At 47.7% G+C, this 19615-nt stretch overlaps 2 pseudogenes; both read left to right on the forward strand.

Moving 5' to 3' along the window:
• Positions 1-223: 223 nt before the first annotated feature.
• On the forward strand, positions 224-2725 carry LOC119320680 (annotated as a pseudogene).
• A 2482-nt stretch (positions 2726-5207) lies between these two features.
• On the forward strand, positions 5208-16591 carry LOC119320681 (annotated as a pseudogene).
• The last annotated feature ends 3024 nt before the right edge of the window (positions 16592-19615 follow it).

Below are 19615 nucleotides of genomic sequence, written 5' to 3' on the forward strand. Positions count from 1 at the left end.
GCTTGTATCTGGCCGCTGATGAGTTTCGATCTTTCCATCAAAGATTTATACGGATTGGTATATGTTGCCCTTGGATATCTAGATTGAAAAAGTTCCGGCCATGCGCGCTCATTTTATCAGCCAGCACAACCCTAAGACGGCGGGTGAAGCTTCACTTTTTACCAGTGTCATAGGACATGTCTAAGTTAAGATTCGTAAGACATTGATAGAGGTGGAGAAATTCATGGCGATTGCAACTGAAGGTCTTGAAGCTTTGGTGGAAGGATGTATTGGATGCGATGAAATATGTGTGATAGATGTCCGGTGACTTGCGTCAGCAGCCTCGACAAGTAGGGGCAACAATATTCGAGGACTACATTTTTTAGTGGTGCTCCTCAAGTACTGAGTCTCGATTCCCATCGTGAAAATTCAAGGTATGTCTTTTATTGGTTGTACTTGATATTAATCTTGTTGAAAGCATTGTTTTTTTGTGTGAATTCGGACTTTCTTCAGGATGAAAACCTAAGATCTTCGATCGGGCAACGACAATGCTTGTGCATTGTATTCTTCTTGAAGGCGTTGTTTTGGAACCTTTTTTGTAATCTGGGTGTTGTCTTTGGTGGTGATTAGAACACTGCTGATGCTTGATTACCGGTAGTGGCGATTCTACTAGGAGGCTTCAGGCTTAAGCCTACCCTTCAGAAATCTTATTTCAGCTAACAGTTTTGCTAAGTCTCAGTCAACTGAGACTTCGTCATGTCTCAGCAGACTATATATTCCTTTCATCCTCCATGAAGATTCGTACACTAATTTTCTTTTCAGTTTTTTTTCTTCTTCTTATACTACAACCTCCGTCCTGGTTTATAAGTCCTCTTTGTATTTTGTTCAAATTTTGACTAGATATTTAACAAATAAAATATTAATGCAAGTCACCAAATATTATATCGTTGGATTTGTATTTGAACATAGTTTCCATTTATATTATTTCTTATGACATGCATTAACATTTTGTTAGTTAAATTTAAAGTCAAAATTTAACACAGAATACAAAGGGGACTGATAACCCGCAAGTATACGGGATAGTTGTAGCCTCTTTCGATAAGTAAGAGTGTCGAACACAACGAGGAGCTAAAGGTAGAACAAATACTCTCTCAAGTCCTATCGGCCACTGATACGACTCTACGCACGCTTGAGTTCGCTTTACCTAGAACAAGTATGAAACTAGAAGTACTTTGTAGGTGTTGTTGGATAGGTTTGCAAGATAATAAAAAACGCGTAAATAAAAACTAGGGGCTGTTTACGTAAAGATGCAAATAAAGTAAATATTAGTAGAGAGCTTTTTGCTACGAGAAAATTATTTGTCCAAGGCAATCACACTACTAGGAAAATGCCTACTAATGACGCACCTGTTTTGGCTACTAATGGTGCACTACAGGTGCGCCATTAGTATCTGGTATACTAATGGACCACCACCACAGGTGCGCCATTAGTATGCCACAGGTGCGCCATTAGTATCTGGTATACTAATAAGATAGTAGACGTTTTCTCTCATATATTTTTCAGGTTTAAGTGCGGGCATAGGAATGGGCAGCGGCGCTGGCCTTCTACTCATGGTGCTTGGTGCCTTTTTTTGACCCGGAAGATGAAGCATCGGAGGGCAAAAATGTTGAAGCAGAAGTTCTTCAAGCAAAACAGGGGGTATCTCTTGCAGCAATTGGTGTCACAAAAAGCGGACATCACGGAGAGGATGATCATCCCCTTGGTGGAGTTGGAGAAGGCCACAAACAATTTCGACAAAGCACGCGAGATCGGTGGGGGAGGGCATGGCACGGTGTACAAAGGGATCATGTCAGACCTGCATGTCGTGGCGATCCAGAAGTCTAAGGTCGCGATCCAGAGGGAGATCGACGAGTTCATCAATGAGGTAGCCATCCTCTCTCAGATCAACCATCGAAACATGGTGAAGCTCTTTGGGTGCTGCCTCAAGACGGAGGTACCATTGCTAGTGTACGAATTCATCCCCAATGGGACTCTTTACCATCATCTTCATGCTGAATAACCTAAAGCATCGTTACCATGGGTGGATCGTCTGAGAATTGCAACGGAGACGGCAAGAGCTCTCGCGTACCTTCACTCGGCCGTGTCAATCCCTATGGTCCACAGGGACATCAAGTCTCAGAACATTTTGATAGATGGCAATCTTGTAGCAAAGGTATCAGATTTTGGAGCTTCAAGGTGCATTCCGGTCGATCAAACAGGGAATGCAACCGCCATCCAAGGGACATTCGGGTACTTAGACCCTATGTACTACTATTCGGGACGGCTTACCTAGAAGAGCGACGTTTACAGCTTTGGTGTTCTCCTCATGGAGCTGCTCACCAGAAAAAAACCATGCTCATTTCGGTCGCCGGAGGAGGAAAGCCTTGTCGCATATTTCACTACCTTGCTCGCAACAGGCGGTCTAGTCCGTGTGCTAGATCCTCAGATTGTGGTTGAAGGGGGCAAGGAAGTTGAAGAGGTAGCTATGTTGGCAGCGACATGCGTGAGGATGGAAGGAGACCACCGGCCAACCATGAGGCAAGTCGAGATGACACTCGAGAGCCTTCGAGTAGCCAACGAAAATTTTAAGATGTATGAGATGGCTGCCCCTAGTTATGCAGTTGTTCCGGGTAAGAGCACGGAGGAGGTGAGCAGACAATACAGCTTAGAAGAAGAGTATTTGTTGTCATCACGATACCCACGGTAGTGAATGTATTTTTGTGCTAGTTAAGTTTAATTAGAAACCAAGGATTTTTTTTTCATTGATTTGTGCACAAGGATCAAAAGGGCTTTTATGTTTTACAGTACTATTATTTTGTATTTTAAGGAAACAACGAGGCCTCTATTAACCAAGGTGGAAGGGTAGATACGCCTCCTAGTCCTATAGAACGAGCCCTTTAAATTTGAGATGGGGCTTGGATCTCAAGTGGACATAAGACACACAAACGTACGAGAAATAAAAAGATTTTAGTAGTGACCATCAAGCGTCCTTGACTGCGTCAGTCACATATGAATAGTTAACCTTAGATATGCAGGTTGTGACTAGTATGCTACCAAAGAAAACGCAACATGGATCTTGATGGGTCTCTTTTTTATTATTATTATGTTGACGTGTTTGATGGGTCTCTTTGACTAGGTGTGGAATTTATTCTAGTAGATCATCTCATACATCTGTGACAGCTGCGGAATGGGGATTTGGAGATGAGACAAAGAAATTATACAAAAGAGTTCAATTGCTTGCTTCGAGATGTATCTAGGTGCAACTTGTTTTTTGGAACACTCATATATATACGCGCATACACTCATCTCATGAACGCACTCACGCACACCCTACCCTATTAGCATCTTCGACAGACTGAGCCGATATATCATCTTGAAATTTACGAAGTTATTATAGGCGCCTCGTCGTCGACGGGACTGTCCCTCTAACTATCCAACCACAGGTTGGTTCGCTATCTAGGTGCAACTTAGAAGAGTTAATAACACACAAGAGTTGTTTACATATTATTAACACAACAAACAAAGAAACAAGAAATAACCGTCATAACGTATTGTGGATAAGCTATTGTCTTTGTCATTTTGACGACTGAGATCCAATATGTTTTATGGTCACATTCCAGCCGAGCTTATGAAGCTTGTTCATCATCAATATTTGGACCTTGCTTACCACAATACATCAGGGAGCATACCGAGATCTATTGTTGATTGCAAAGTTGTGACACAAACAAGAGACTACACTGATAATCAATCTTCAGTCTGCATCCACTTTTAGTTCTGGGTTTATTGACCATGAACTAGTTAACTATATATATGCTAGGAACTTCACAGTACCCACGAAAGGTCGAGAGAGATTATATAAAAGAGAAATCGTATATACGGTGAATCTTGATTTATGCTGTAATAATCTTACTGGAGAGATTCGTAAGGAAATGAGCACTCTCGTTGCATTGAAGGGCCTGAACTTATCACGAAACAGGAAAAATCCTTGAGAATAGTGCAAGTGGAGTCACCGGAGTGAGTATCATCTTCTGAACACAGGGTGTTCTGTTTTTCTGTCAGATAAGATAAGATATATTGCTAGTTCAGAACGAATAATGCAGAGAAGCACAAGCAGGGGCCGTCAGTCCATAGGTTACAGAAGTACAGGTCTCCGTCCCCACTTCACAGACGCGGATTCATTCCCTTGTTGCCGGCGCCGGCGAGGAGGGCCGAGGCGGCGGGAAGGGGGTGCTGGGGTCGTGGGGGAGTTCTTCCACCAGATCGCCGCCAGCCACCTCGCCAGCCCGCTGGACGTCGTCTCCGTCCGTCCTCGTCACCGGCCTCCAGATCGCTAGGTCATCTCCTTCCTCCGTCCCTTGCCCGAGCAGATGGACGGGACAATGTTGGAACTTCTTTCAGATCCATCTTAGTTTGGACATTAACTATTTTATAAGCACATACTGAACATTATTTTTATACATATAAATTATACTACTATTCTTAGACTATTTACATTTGGGATTACTGGTAACTTAAACATTATGCTTCTATTTTTCATTCCCAACATATTCATGGTCCAGAACTACAGCTACTTCAGATATTTCTTCACATTGAAGATTAGTTTTAACCAAAGCATAATGTAATTAATCTAGATATTGATAGGACGAGAGGGGAGGGGAAGGGGGTTGTGGGTGAGTGAAAATACACCCAGCATGAATCTTGTAGAGTAACGTTCTTGGACCATCGAGCACGTCAAAAATAGCTGTAGAAGAACGGCATATCGAGCTTCAGGCCGGTTGCTGTCAATCCCTGGCACCACTCCACTCTCCAGTGGCTGCAATTAAATTCCAAGCTTCAGGAAGACCTGGTCGGTCTGCTACCTCTGGTTCCCAACCGTATAACAGAGGGAACCCCATGAACAAGGCAAAAGCAGAATAGCGACCAGTGACCTTATCGTGCAAATGACTTGTGTTAACGTTTACACGTAGCACAGGTCATGTTCCTGTCTATAAACGACAATAAATCATAAGAAATTTCACCTCAGATGTCACTGTAAGCAATTAACCATCGTTGAAAATTCAACAGTCAGGACACCAAGAATTGTTCTCTTTTTTTCTAGTCGAGGTGGCACCAGGAGTTGGAATTACATATATATCACACATACACGGGGTGTGATGCACCAAGAAAAACATATGTACAACCCTCAGAAGGAGGAAGAAGAAGAAGATCATACATCCATGGCAAAAGCACCCATGGACACGCTTCGACTCTCCTGCATCCAAATAGCCATAGCCTTGCTCTTGTTCACTCAAGCCAAGAGCACCACAGAGGACAGTGGCAGAGCTAGGCAGGAATCTCAGGAGGGGCCAAAAGCCAAAACATGAACAATTAAGAGGGCAAAGATTGATCTTTTCCTTATCTAATCCCTGCACAGTAATTTTTCTTCACTGTTTTGCCTAACGCTAGGGGGCCACGGCCCCCTCAGCCTTGCACTAAGCTCCGCCACTGACAGAGGACACATCTGCCCTGCATCCAAACGATGTGATCGCCAGCTGTGTTCCGGTGAGAGATCTGCCCTTCTTGCCTTCAGGGCAGGTCTATCAGACCCTGGCAACCTCCTTTCGTCATGGAAGGGTGATGACTGCTGCCGATGGAACGGCGTCTACTGGCCATGCTGTCAGGCTCGATCTCCGAGGCCCTAATTACGGAAGTTATGGTGAGAATAGGGAGGTGCTAGCAGGCAACATAAGCTCCTCATTGCTTAGTTTACATCATCTACGCTATCTCGACCTCAGCTACAATGGGTTTGACAAGATACAAATACCGGAGTTCATGGGTTCTCTCCATCAGCTGAGATATCTCGACCTATCAAGCTCACAGTTCATTGGAAGGATACCACCGCAGCTCGGTAATCTCTCCAACTTACAGTACCTAAATCTTGATACCGACTCATACACATATTCCACTGATATCACCTGGTTGTCACGGTTAACTTCCCTTGAGCACCTAGATATGTCTGGGGTGAACCTCAGCACAATTGTTCACTGCCTTCCGGTTATGAACATGCTTCCAACTTTGAAAGTTCTTTGTCTTCCCTTTTGCGAGCTTAGAACTGCCCCTGATTCTCTTTTGCTCTCAAACCTGACATCTCTTGAAACATTAGATCTCGCAGGCAACGACTTCCATAAGCATAGCACGCCCAACTGGTTTCGGGATTTAACTAGCCTAAAGTATCTAGATATCTCATCTAATGGTTTCTATGGCCCGTTTCCGGACGAGATAGGTAATATGACCTCCATTGTGGAACTTGATTTATCATATAATAACCTTGTGGGCATGATATCATCCAGCTTCAAGAATCTATGTAATTTGGAAAGATTATCTTGTTACTCGAACAATATCAACGGGAGTATAGAAGAGTTATTCCATCGATTACCCAACTGTTCACGGAATAAACTACAGAAGTTGTTTCTACCATATAGCAATCTGACTGGAAGCCTGCCGACTACACTAGTAGAGCCCTTGAGAAACCTGAGCTGGATGGATCTCAGTGATAACAAACTCACTAGTCATGTGCCGGTGTGGATAGGAGAGCTCACACAGCTAACTGCGTTGGACCTTAGCTCTAATAACCTGGACGGGGTTATGCATGAAAGCCATTTATCACGTCTAGCTATGTTAGAGGAATTGACATTGTCAGGCAACTCCATAGCCATCACAGTGAGTCCAACTTGGGTTCCTCCTTTCAGGCTAAATTTGATTGGACTTCGGTCCTCTCAGCTAGGGCCTAAATTCCCAATGTGGCTTAAATGGCAAACACCCGTAATGAGTCTTGACATATCAAACACAAGCATAAATGACATGGTACCAGGTTGGTTTTGGATAGCAACTTCCTCAGTAGAATATTCCCTAAATATTCAAAATAATCAGATTACAGGAGTGCTTCCATCAACAATGGAATGTATGAGAGCAACAAATATGGATTTCAGTTCTAACCAGCTTGGTGGTCCAATACCTAAACTTCCCATCAATCTAACCCACCTGGATCTCAGTCGGAACAATCTTGTTGGGCCACTACCATTAGACTTTGGAGCTCCAGGGCTTAGAACACTGTTTCTATATAACAACATGATCTCTGGGGCCATTCCATCTTCATTGTGCAGATTGCGAAAATTGAGGTTCTTAGGTCTATCAAGAAATAACCTCAATGGATCAATTACCGATTGCCTAGTCAACAAGTCCAGCACAGACATGACAGATCTGAGCATCGTTAATCTAAGCTTGAGAAACAACAACCTCTCTGGTGAATTTCCTTCACTTCTCCAGAAATGTCCACAACTCATCTTTCTTGATCTCGGACATAATCAATTCGTTGGGACTTTACCAGCATGGATCGGGGAGAAGCTACCATCTTTGTCATTCTTACAACTGAGATGCAATAAGTTTCATGGTCAAATTCCAGTCGAGCTTACGAAGCTTGTTGATCTTCAATATCTGGACCTTGCCTACAATAATATATCAGGGAGCATACCAAGATCTATTGTTAATTGTACAGGCATGACACAAACAAGAGACAACTTTGATTATCTTCAGAATGCGTTAACTTTTGAAAGAGAGGATGGTGACAGACTAGTATTTGTCTATGTTGAGAATTTCACGATACTCACGAAAGGTCAAGAGAGGCTATATACAGGAGAAATCATATATATGGTGAATCTTGATTTATCCTGTAATAGTCTTATGGGGGAGATCCCTGAAGAAATTAGCGCTCTTGTAGCATTGAAGAGCCTGAACTTATCATGGAACAACTTCAATGGAAAAATCCCTGAGAATGTTGGTGCCTTAATGCAAGTGGAGTCACTCGACCTATCGCACAACGGTTTGTCTGGTGAAATCCCTTCAAGCTTATCGGCCCTCACGTCATTGAGTCGCCTGAACCTGTCCTACAACCATCTGAGAGGAAAGATACCAACTGGAAATCAACTACAAACACTCGAAGATCCGGCCTATATTTATATTGGCAACCCCGGCCTCTGCGGTCCTCCTCTCTCTGTAAATTGTTCGTCACAGCCCGAGCCTATTACAGGAGAAAACCACGGAGATGCAAGTGACAACTTGGTTTCGTTTTTGCTCGCCATGGGCTCTGGATATGTGATGGCTCTCTGGGTGGTATTCTGTACCTTCTTGTTCAAGAGGAGATGGAGAGTTTCATGGTACTCGCTCTGTGACAGCCTGTATGATTGGGTTTATGTACAAGTGGCTGTTACCTGGACTTCCTTCAGAGCTAAAATTAATGGGTAGAAGCTGAGATAAGAGGACCATCACTGGTTCTTGGTTTGCTCTCATGTAATTCAATAAATGCTTTTGAGATTTATCATGAATGTATCATTCAATGTTCAGGTATTGTACTAGAACTAGTCTGGATGTGTATTCAAGGTGCATTCGATCGACTGGGGTTGGTATGCTGTTTTTCGTATTGTACGAGAACCAGCACTTGTGGTTCTTGGTTTGGTATAGACATGTAATTTGATATACTCTGGAGATTTATCATGAATGTATCAATTGATATTCCAGTGTATTGTACTGGAACTAGTCACACATATGTATTCTGGGTGCATTGTATTGGAACTAATCATGCACATGTATGAATTCTAGGGCCATGCCATCGACTGACGTTTGTATTACATAACTATATATGATGTGTTTTGTATGTGCTTTCTGTTGCTGGTGTTTTTCTTTTTATAATATAGTTTATGGTCCTTTTTTCAATGTGCTTTTACCCCATGGTAAATACTGATACCTCGGGCAAAACTCAAATGGCAAAGTTAAGGAGGATGAAACCGGTGATGGCAAGGATGATGATAACATGGCAGGCAATGAAGCTGATTCTGATTTTGTTCTGGCCTGGAAGACGTTCGATTCTGCAAGAGCAATAGTTGAGAAGAGACCAGACAATACAATGGAAGGTGATCTCTGTTTTGTTTGTTACTCCTGCATATATCCGATTTACAGATTTCATACGGGTTGCTTCATTACTACTTCAAAGCTTCAGCTCTCTTGGATTATTTGGCTGAGCCTGACCATTGTCGACTTGTCGAACTGTGTCCCCCTTGTGGTAATGACCGTGTTAGTGGTCTCTCCCGTTTCCAGCCCGAGCGAACTTTTTTAGTTTTCGTGTCTGCTCAACTTACATCTTCTCTGGTTATATCAGTTACTACCAAATTCCTTCCTGAAGTTTAATCCTCCTTGTGTTCCTCGGACAAAGGCATATGCGTTCGTGCACCATCAGGCCAACTCCAACAGGCACCCCCAAATGGTCCGCGGTTGTATGTTTAGACCATGACGGACAAAGCAGGCCGTCCAAAACGCGCCGCATCCGTAATTTTTGTCCGTTTGGCATGTCTGGCCCGCCCCATTTTCGGCGCAACCATGCGCTCGGTTTGCATCCACACGGACGCTGAACGGACGGGCACACGCTTGCCGGTCGTCCGCCTCGGGGACGCGTGGCGGCCGCCCTGTCAAACACCATACATATGCGGTATATATTCGGGATATAGATATATGGCTAGGAGGTAGTTTGTATGAGATATTCTTGTAACCATCTCCTCCTTTTCTTCTCTCTCAAGTTGTATCCTAGATTCTCCCTTATCTCTTCTTCTCAACCGCACGTAAGCCATCTAGAGTTTTGGCTCCCCTACTATATAACATGGACACGTCGCCCCCAACAGGGCAGGACGTTTTACCGCTCGCACATGGTAATCAGAGCCCCTCTTCTTCAACTCATCTGGCTACCAGAACCACCTGTGTCGAAGCCATCATGTCTTCCTCCTCCGGCGCTTCCTTCCCGGCTAGTCTCAATGGCCAGGTCACCGAGAAGCTATCCCGCACGAACTACGTGCTGTGGCGCACGCAGATCATACCCCAACTGCGTGGCGCCAGGGTCTTCGGCTACGTCGACGGCACCCAGCCGGAGCCGACAAAGCTCCTCGTCACCACCAAGGAAGGCAAGGAGACTTCAACGCCCAACCCTCTCCACCCAATCTGGTTCGGGAAGGACCAACAGGTCCTTGGCTACCTGCTGGGCAACCTCACAAAGGAGGTGCTCCTCATGGTGACCGCGGTCACCACTGCGGGCGTGCTCTGGACGACGCTCGCCGGCATGTACTCGTCGCAATCGGCGAGTCGCATCAACAACATCCGAACTTCTCTCATCAACGCGCAGAAGGGCAACCTCTTCGTCGCCTCCTACTTCGCCACCATGCATGGCTACGCCGATGAGCTGGCCGCAGCGGGCAAGGCGATCCTCGACGATGAGCTCATCTCCTACATCATCCACGGGCTCGATGCTGACTACCATCCTCTGATATCTGCTCTGGATGCTCGCGTAACCCCCGTCACCATCGACGAGCTTTTCGCTATGATCTCCAACTTTGATCAGCGGATGGTGCACTTCCACGGGTCCAGCGGTGGCGGCTTCAAGTCCTCCGCGAACTCGGCCTCTCGCGGTCGTGGTGGCTCCTCTCAGCGCGGCGGCTTCTCCCATGGCAGGGGGAGGTCCAGTGGAGGCGGAAACGGTGGCGGCTCCAACTCCCGCAGTGGCGGGCGTGCTCCCTCCAACAGCAGAACTCGCCGCGGTGGCGGAAACCCTCGTGCACGACCTGATGCCCCTCGCTGCCAGATATGTGGCAAGTTGGGGCACACAGCAAAAGATTGCTGGTACCGCTATGAAGAGGACAACGATTCCTCTAAAGACGATGACAAGGTGGCGCCGGCTGTAGATGGCTCCTACAGAATCGACACCAACTGGTACGTCGACAGCGGCGCCACCAACCACATCACCAACGAGCTCGAGAAGGTGACGATGAAGGAGAAATACCGCGGCAAGGACCAAATCCACACAGCTAGTGGTGAAGGTTTTAGTACCCCTTCTCGTAAAATCCATCTTAGGAAAATTTTGCATGTTCCAAATGCCGACAAGAGTCTCATTTCTGTCCATAGAATTGCCCTTGATAATCATGTCTTCCTTGAATTTCACCCTTATTTCTTTTTGATCAAGGATCAGGCGACGAAGAGCATTCTCTATCAAGGTAGATGTGTTCGTGGACTCTATCCGTTGATTCCGGAGCTTAGGAGACTGAATAAACAAGCTTGTGGTGCTATCAAGCTTTCATCCACACGATGGCATGATCGTCTAGGACATGCTTCTTTTTCTTTAGTTGAAAAATTGCTTAGAAAGAATAAGCTCCCGTTTGTTGGTGAGCACAACATTGAAACTATTTGTGATTCCTGTCAACAAGCTAAAAGTCATCAGTTACCCTATCCTATTTCTACTAGCGTTTCTACCAAACCGTTGCAATTAATTTTTTTCCAGATGTTTGGGGTCCTGCCCCCAACTCAGTTGGTAGACATACGTACTATGTGAGCTTCATTGATGACTATAGTAAATTCTTTTGGATTTATCTTCTCAAGAAAAGATCCGATGTTTTTCAAGTCTTTAAAAATTTCCAAGCACTCGTTGAACGCCAGTTTGAGTGCAAGATACTTGCTGTCCAATCAGACTGGGGAAGAGAGTATGAGAAATTAAATTCTTTCTTTCAAACTCTCGGCATCTCTCACCATGTGTCATGCCCCCACGCTCACCAACAGAACGGTTCTGCCGAACGCAAGCACAGGCACATTGTTGAGGTCGGTTTAGCTCTTTTAGCCGGCGCCTCCATGCCTCTAAAATTCTGGGATGAAGCTTTTCTCACTGCCGTTCACATCATTAACATGCTTCCTAGTCGTGTTATCAATAATGAAACTCCAGTAGAAAGGCTACTCCACACCAAACCTGACTACACGTCTCTTCGTGTTTTTGGGTGTGCATGTTGGCCAAATCTTCGTCCATATAATCAACGCAAACTTATGCTTCGCTCAAAGCAATGTGTGTTTCTTGGGTATAGCGCTCAACACAAAGGTGCAAAATGCCTATGTGTCCACAGGGTGTGTTTATATATCCCGTGATGTTGTTTTTGACGAAACAAAGTTTCTTTTTGCTGATCTTCATCCCAACGCTGGTGCATTACTTCGCAATGAAATTCTTCTCCTACCGTCTCACCTCCCCGGCCTTGATCAAGGGGGAAATACTTGTGATGATTCAATGCTGACTAACCCTCCTAATGGTGCACATGGGTCCTCTACTGATGTTGTAGGAACAAACAACGAGCAAAATGATGAAGAAATCAGGCAAAATGATAAAGAAATTGGCCCCCAAGTGCCATATTTGCTGTGTCCAGATTTGGGAAACAGATCCTCCTCGGGATCGCTGCCGAATCAGCAGTGCAGAATATCTGCGCCGGGATCAGCGCTGGCAGATGCGCCAGACCCGACAGCAGCGGAACCTGCTACTCAAGCGGGCTCACGCGGCTTCGCGCACGCCACGCGCCAGCTCTCGGGTGGCAGCAGCCCCACGCCGGCTCCGCTCCAATCGCCAGACTCCACGTGGCGACGTCCTGGTGGCTCGGGCGGTCCGCGCTTCCTCGACAAACCGTGCTGCTACAAGCGGCGCGCCCAGACGCGGCCGACCGACGTGGGGTCCAGCGCTGACCCATCCAGCCAGGTGGGCACGGGTTTCGGTGCTGATCCGCGTGGCCCCGCGCAATCATGCACTCATAATGAGCCGGTCGGCCACCAAGGATCTTCTGCGGCAGATACAACCTCGCTGTTACGTGCTGGAGACACAAAAGATCCAACGCGGGTACCGGGCGGATCTACCTCGGGATCGCCTGCACCAGGAACTCCTGTGCGTGGCTCCGAATCCTCTGCACCGGCTGATTCTATGGTGCAATCTCGGCGACTCACACGGTTGCAAAAAGGTGTAACTCAACCCCTTAATTATAAACATATAAGTACATATGGCCTAGTTTTCTCTATAGATGAACAAGCTGAACCAAGGACTCTGGATGAGGCATTCGGAGATGAAAGGTGGAGAAAAGCAATGATGGAAGAATATGTGGCACTAAAGAAAAATAAGACATGGCATTTGGTTCACCCACAATAAGGTAAAAATCTTATAGATTGCAAGTGGGTGTTCAGAGTTAAAAGAAAATCTGATGGAACTGTTGATAGATACAAAGCTAGGCTTGTTGCAAAAGGGTTTAAACAGAGATATGGTATTGATTGTGAGGAGACCTTCAGTCCTGTTGTAAAAGTTGCCACTGTTCGACTTGTTCTCTCTATTGTTGTGTCTAGGGGATGGAGTCTCAGACAGCTACATGTACAGAACGCGTTTCTCCATGGTGTTCTGGAAGAAGAGGTGTACATGAAACAACCTCCTGGGTTTGAGAGCAAATCTAATCCCTCATTTGTTTGCAAACTTTATAAAGCACTTTATGGCTTGAAGCAAGCCCCACGGGCATGGTACTCCTGTATTAGTCACAAGATGCAATCACTTGGTTTTGTCCCTTCCAAGTCAGATACCTCACTGTTCATCTACAATAAACTCAATACATGCATATTTGTTCTTATATATGTTGATGATATCATTGTTACAAGTTCATCTAGTGAGGCCATTGCATCACTGTTGAAGGATGTAAGTGCAGAATTTGCTCTCAAAGATCTTGGAGATTTGCATTTTTTTTCCTTGGGATTGAAGTGAAGAAACACAAGGATGGACTTCATCTCTCTCAAGAGAAATATGCAACTGATTTGGTGAAAAAGGCAGGTCTGCAAAGTTGTAAACCCTCCTTTACTCCTTTATCTAGATCAGAAAAACTATCTCTCACAGAAGGACAACTCTTGAATCAAGAGGATAGTACGAAGTACAAGAGTTTAGTAGGTGCACTACAGTACTTGACCCTAACAAGGCCTGATATTTCTTTTGTTGTCAACAAGGTGTGTCAGTTTCTGCATGCTCCTACTACTGTGCATTGGACTGCTGCAAAACGCATTGTTAGATATGTCAAACACACTTTGAGCATTGGCCTTAATTTCAGCAAGTCATCCTCAACTCTTGTTAGTGCTTTCTCTGATTCTGACTGGGCAGGTTGTCTGGATGACAGGCGCTCCACTGGTGGATTTGCAATATTCTTTGGACCTAACTTGATTTCATGGTGTGCAAGGAAACATGCCACCGTGTCTCGGTCTAGCACATAGGCAGAGTACAAGGCATTAGCAAATGCTACAGCTGAAACCATATGGGTTCAATCAATGCTAAAAGAACTTGGTATGCAAAGTTCTCAAGCTCCATGCTTGTGGTGTGATAACCTTGGTGCTACCTACTTATCTGCAAATCCAGTTTTTCATGCCAGAACAAAGCACATAGAGATAGATTTTCACTTTGTCAGAGAAAGAGTTGCACGGAAACAACTTGATATTCGGTTCATTCACTCCAGAGATCAAGTTGCAGATGGGTTTACTAAAGCCCTGCCTATCAGAAGCTTTGAAGATTTTAAACATAATCTCAACCTAATGAAGTTGTGATTAAGGAGGGGTGTCAAACACCATACATATGCGGTATATGTTCGGGATATAGAGATATGGCTAGGAGGTAGCTTGTATGAGATATTCTTGTAACCATCTCCTCCTTTTCTTCTCTCTCAAGTTGTATCCTAGATTCTCCCTTATCTCTTCTTCTCAACCGCATGTAAGCCATCTAGGGTTTTGGCTCCCCTACTATATAACATGGACACGTCGTCCCAACAGGGTAGGACGTTTTACCGCTCGCACACGCCCAACTACCTCCACCGCCCAAACTAAATGTGCACGAGCGGCGGGCACCGACTGTCAGCCACACATCCTGCAGTTGTCATCCTTCTTAAATTGGAGGCCAGGCCATAAATTGGAAGTCGTGGACTGGCCCGTCCATAGCTTCCACTTCCCTGCTGGCCTGCCTCCTCGAGCACCGACAAGAGCGAACCCTAGGTAGCGCCTCCGCACCCCCACTCGCCCACCTCCCCGCCGGCGCCATGGGCTGACATTGGATCAAGGGGAAGCACGACCACGAGGACGGCTCCTCCTCTGGCCGCCACAGGTCCAGCTAATCCGATCCACTCGCACCACCTGCTCCGCCTGCTTTCCCGATCGCACCGCCGCCGGCCGGGCATCGGGACCGACCATACATTCACGTCGACGTCTACCAGCGCTACTGGGGGACGGCGACGCCATTGTCGTGGGGAGATGTCCACTTGCCAAACAACTAGCATCACTCCGCCAACCGGGTGCCCATCCCTCCGGTGCCCGTCAGCGGTCGCGCCCGCCTCCAGGAGATCAACCGACGCCGCTCCCACCTGCCGCCGGATCTGCTGGACGACCCCGGGTACGCCGTAGGTTCGCCATTGTGGGATACGTGGCTCCGGGATGAGCACGACCAATGATGGCAATCTTTTTTGCCGATCGTCCTCCGAGCCCGCGGTGACCACGTTCTTCTCACGCTAGCAGCCCTCCCAAAACGCGGGGCCGTAGGCGTGTGCGTGGCATCACGCCAGCGCCTTCTCCTTCTCCGTCCCCGTCCCTGCCACCGTCGCCGCCCATGACCGAGGAGGAGGCCCGACTCATGAGGCGTGTCATGGAGGACTCCATGAACAGACAGGACAAGCGAAGGGCCTGGAAAACCGCGCTGGCCCTCTCTGCGGCCAGTGACGTGGGCATCACGGAGCTGGACCTTGCCTGGTGGGCCAGTGGTGGAGCTGGGAGTGCACGGTGCCGAGATGGCTGACGCGGTGGGTGGCGGCCCATGGGCAGCCACACCGCCGTGGTCACCAGAGCAGGAGCCGCAGGAGGAGATGGTGCATGCGCCGCCAGTGCATCCGGTCTACTAGGGGCCGCCTGCCCACCTTTGGCATCCACCTCCGTACGTCGACCTCACCAGCGATGACGACGCGTAGAAGGGAGGCTCCTGGAGACGACGGTGGCCTCACCGGCGACCATTTTTATCTAGTTTTGAAGTCTTTTATTAAGTTTAATTTAGTTATTATGAACTACGGTGAATGTGGGTACTGCGGCCGTGTGGCCTTTTTAATGTCTATGTTTATGTTTTCGTATTATTTGCAAGTATATTTGGGTTTTCCTTTGGGCACAAATGCAAGTCCAAAACACGCGGACGTTTTGGGATTGCGGTGCCGGTTAGGAGCGATGTACGACCGCAAACGGATGGCCGTGTCCATTTTTCTACCTCAAACCGACGAAAAGCGGATGAACCGGACGTCCGTTTGAAATCGCGCGTTGGAGTTGGGCTCAGTCTGCCCAACATGCAGCCGGCTTCGTGCAGTCTCCAGCTTTTCCTCTCCAGCTTTTCAGCTCGTTAATGGAGCAAACTGGAAAACGGGAAATAGTATGTCATGGTGTTCTGCTGTCTTTGTCAGATAACCAGGGAAGAGCTGACAAGGAATCATTCAGAGAAGAGAGACAGCACGGGAAGACTAGTCTTCTCGCCAAAGGCCGCGAAAAACGGATTGCTCCTGCGATGCTCCCCACGCGCGTCACCGAGGTAAACAAGTCGCTGTCGTCGGGGATCCACCTCCTCCTCTCTTCCCTTCCTCGTCGCCGCCAGCATGCGCGGCCAGGCGAAGCCCAGTCGGCGCTGGCGACAGTGGGGTGGTCTCGTCTCCTTGCGTGAGGCCTCTGGCGCGGTACGAGGCGGACAGGCCTGGATGCAGCGCCCGCGACGCGCGCAGCAGCGTGGCGGCGCGCCGGAGCTCATCAGCAACGGCAGCATGATGGCGGCGTGTCGCACGTCAAGGTGGTGTGCCGCTGGGCGGTCGGAGTCGCCGGACAGCGGACGCGCCGATCTGGCTGCTTGAGCGAGGCGCGCTGAGGGCGGCGTGGGTCGCGGCCGACCGGCTCCGCAGTGGTCGTCGGCTGGTGGAGTTAGTGGCGCGGTGGTGGTGGTTTGGCCCTATCGCTCTTCTTTCGCCAAGTCCTCTTTCTATGGGAGGTCGACCTCTTGTATCTGGCCGTTGACGAGTTCATATCTTTCCGTCGAAGATTCATATGGATTGGCATATGTTGCCCTTGATATCTAGATTGAAAAAATTCCGGTCGTGCACGCTCATATTATCAGCCAGCACAGCCCCAAGAGGGCGGGGTGAAGCTTCACTTTTTACCAGTGTCATGGGACATGTCTAAGTTAAGATTCCTAAGACATTGATAGAGGTGAAGAAAGTTATGGCGGTTGCCATTGAAGATCTTAAAACTTTGGTGGAAGGATGTATTGGATGCGATGAAAACTGTGTGCTAGATGTCTGCTGACTTGCATCAACAGCCTCGACAAGTGGGGGCGACAACACTCGAGGACTACATTTTTTTATGGTGCTCCTCAAGTACCGAGTCTCGATTCCCATCATGAAAATTCAAGTCTGTCTTTTATTGGTTGTATTTGGTATTGATCTTGTTGAAAGCATTGTTTTTTTGTGTGAATTCGGATTTCTTCAAGGTGAAAACCTAAGATCTTTGATCGGGCAACGACAACGCTTGTGCATCGTATTCTTCTTGAAGGCGTTGTTTTGGAATCTTTTTTGTAATCTGGGTGTTATCTTTGATGGTGATTAGAATACTGCTGATGCTAGTGATTGATCACCGGCAGTGGCGATTCTACTATTGGGCTTCAATAGGCTTAAGCCTACCCTCCAGAACTCTTATTTCAGCTAACAGTTTTGCTAAGTCCCAGTTAATTGAGACTTCGTTATGCCTCAGTAGGCACTATATTCCTTTGATCCTCCATGAAGATTCGTACACAATTTTTCTTTTCAGCTTTTTCTTTTTTCTTCTTATACTACTACCTCTGTCCTGGTTTATAAGCCTTTTTGTATTTTGTGCCAAATTTTGACTAGAGATTTAATTAATAAAATATTAATGGATGTCAGAAAAATTTATATCGTTGGATTTGTATTTGAACATAATTTCCAATTATATTATTTTTTTACATGCATTAACATTTTGTCAATTAAATTTAAAGTCAAAATTTAACACAGAATAGAAAGGAGACTAATAAATCAGAACGGAGGTAGTATATCACTTGACTGAGACCACACCACACCCTTCAGCTAAACATATTACTTGACAATTATACTGAGGTGTTTAACGCGTAAATTGCAATGCATTTGCTAATTAGACTTAGAAACTTGATGTTTCGAGCATACCCTTCATTTCCGTGCTAGATTCGTCAATCATCGGGATGAAGTGTTTTTTCTTCTGTTTTTTGGCTGTGTATATTTGTATATCTTTGAGACATTTCGTTGATAGAGATGACAGGTGTAATTGATATCTTTGTGATATTAATGCATTACCGAAAAAGGCTTTCGCCCTGTTATATATAAAGCAATGATCATCCACAATTCGATACAAACGCACGCCATCAAAATAAGCGCACACACCCAAGGCAGGATACATTGACGCTGAACGCAGCAACACCACCCCTAGCACTACAAGAGCAACTGGAGGACGTCAATCATGAACGTCACCGCGATGAGATGAAGCCACATACGACGAACTGTGGGCTCCAAGGCGGCGCCTTCAAGAAGGTTACGACACTAGAGCGTCGCCACCGCCCGACCCGATGATCAGAGTTTCCCCTGGAGCAACACGCGGGCAATGAAAGCCGTGACGACGCCTTCAAGAAGGGAACGAGCTTCGCCGCCGCCGCTCCGTCCGAAGATAGATCAGGTTTTCACACAGGCCAATACTCACCGCCACCGAACGCCACACCTCGGGGAACACACCGCCCACGCGGCCATGGCCACCAGGCAGCATCGCGCCACGGGCTCTGCCTATGAGCACCGTGGTACCACCACCAAGACCGTCGCGCCAGCATCCAAGACCTAGACATCATCTCACCCGAGACAAGCCGCTACCCCAACCAAAGAGACAAGCGGAAAGGATCCGCCTTTCGCATCCCTGGGCGGCCCCAACGCCGAGACCCAATAGGCCGGCCAAAAACTGGCCTCCATCGATCCGTCCTACTACCAGGCGCGAGACGGGCGATGGACCGCAGCTGCGGGAGGGCCAACCCTTGGACGAAAGTAGCGCCCGATGATGAGGAGAGGGGTCGAAGACTGACACAAGCCGCCTACGGACGAGCCGCCACCGGAACAAGCCAGCCGCCTCCACAGCCGATCTGCAAAGCTGCCGTGGATCCACCAATGGCCGGAGCAGCAGCCACACCAGGCCACTGCCCAACCCGCGCCGTCCGTCGAGCTCCAAGCGTTGAAGCCGCCGGGCACGCACCCACGCCACGAGCCACCATGGCCGCCGCCTGCACCTGATCTGCGGCACAGGCCCGCGCTGTCGCCCCGTCACCACCGGCCATCCCCGCCGCCGAGCCACCACCACACCGCCCGCGAGCACCATTCGGACCGCACCCAACCTCACCTACCCGGAGTAGCACAAGCTCCGATCTGCCTCGGGCCCATATCAGGTTCGCCCGAGCACAAACCGTAGGTCGTAGCCACCTTGACAAGCGGCGCCGCTCGCTGCCGACCTATACCCAGGAGAAGGGAGATCGCAACCGCCACCCTCACCCTGTCGTCTAGCAGCAAACACCGTGTCGCGCCCCTGCCGACGACCCGTGCAACCCCCACGAGCTACCACCACTGCGCCGACCCAAAGCACGGGAGGACCCAGCCGGAGCCAGCACCAGCCACCG

The sequence above is a fragment of the Triticum dicoccoides genome, chromosome 6B, assembly GCF_002162155.2.
Source record: "Triticum dicoccoides isolate Atlit2015 ecotype Zavitan chromosome 6B, WEW_v2.0, whole genome shotgun sequence".
NCBI lineage: Eukaryota > Viridiplantae > Streptophyta > Magnoliopsida > Poales > Poaceae > Triticum > Triticum dicoccoides.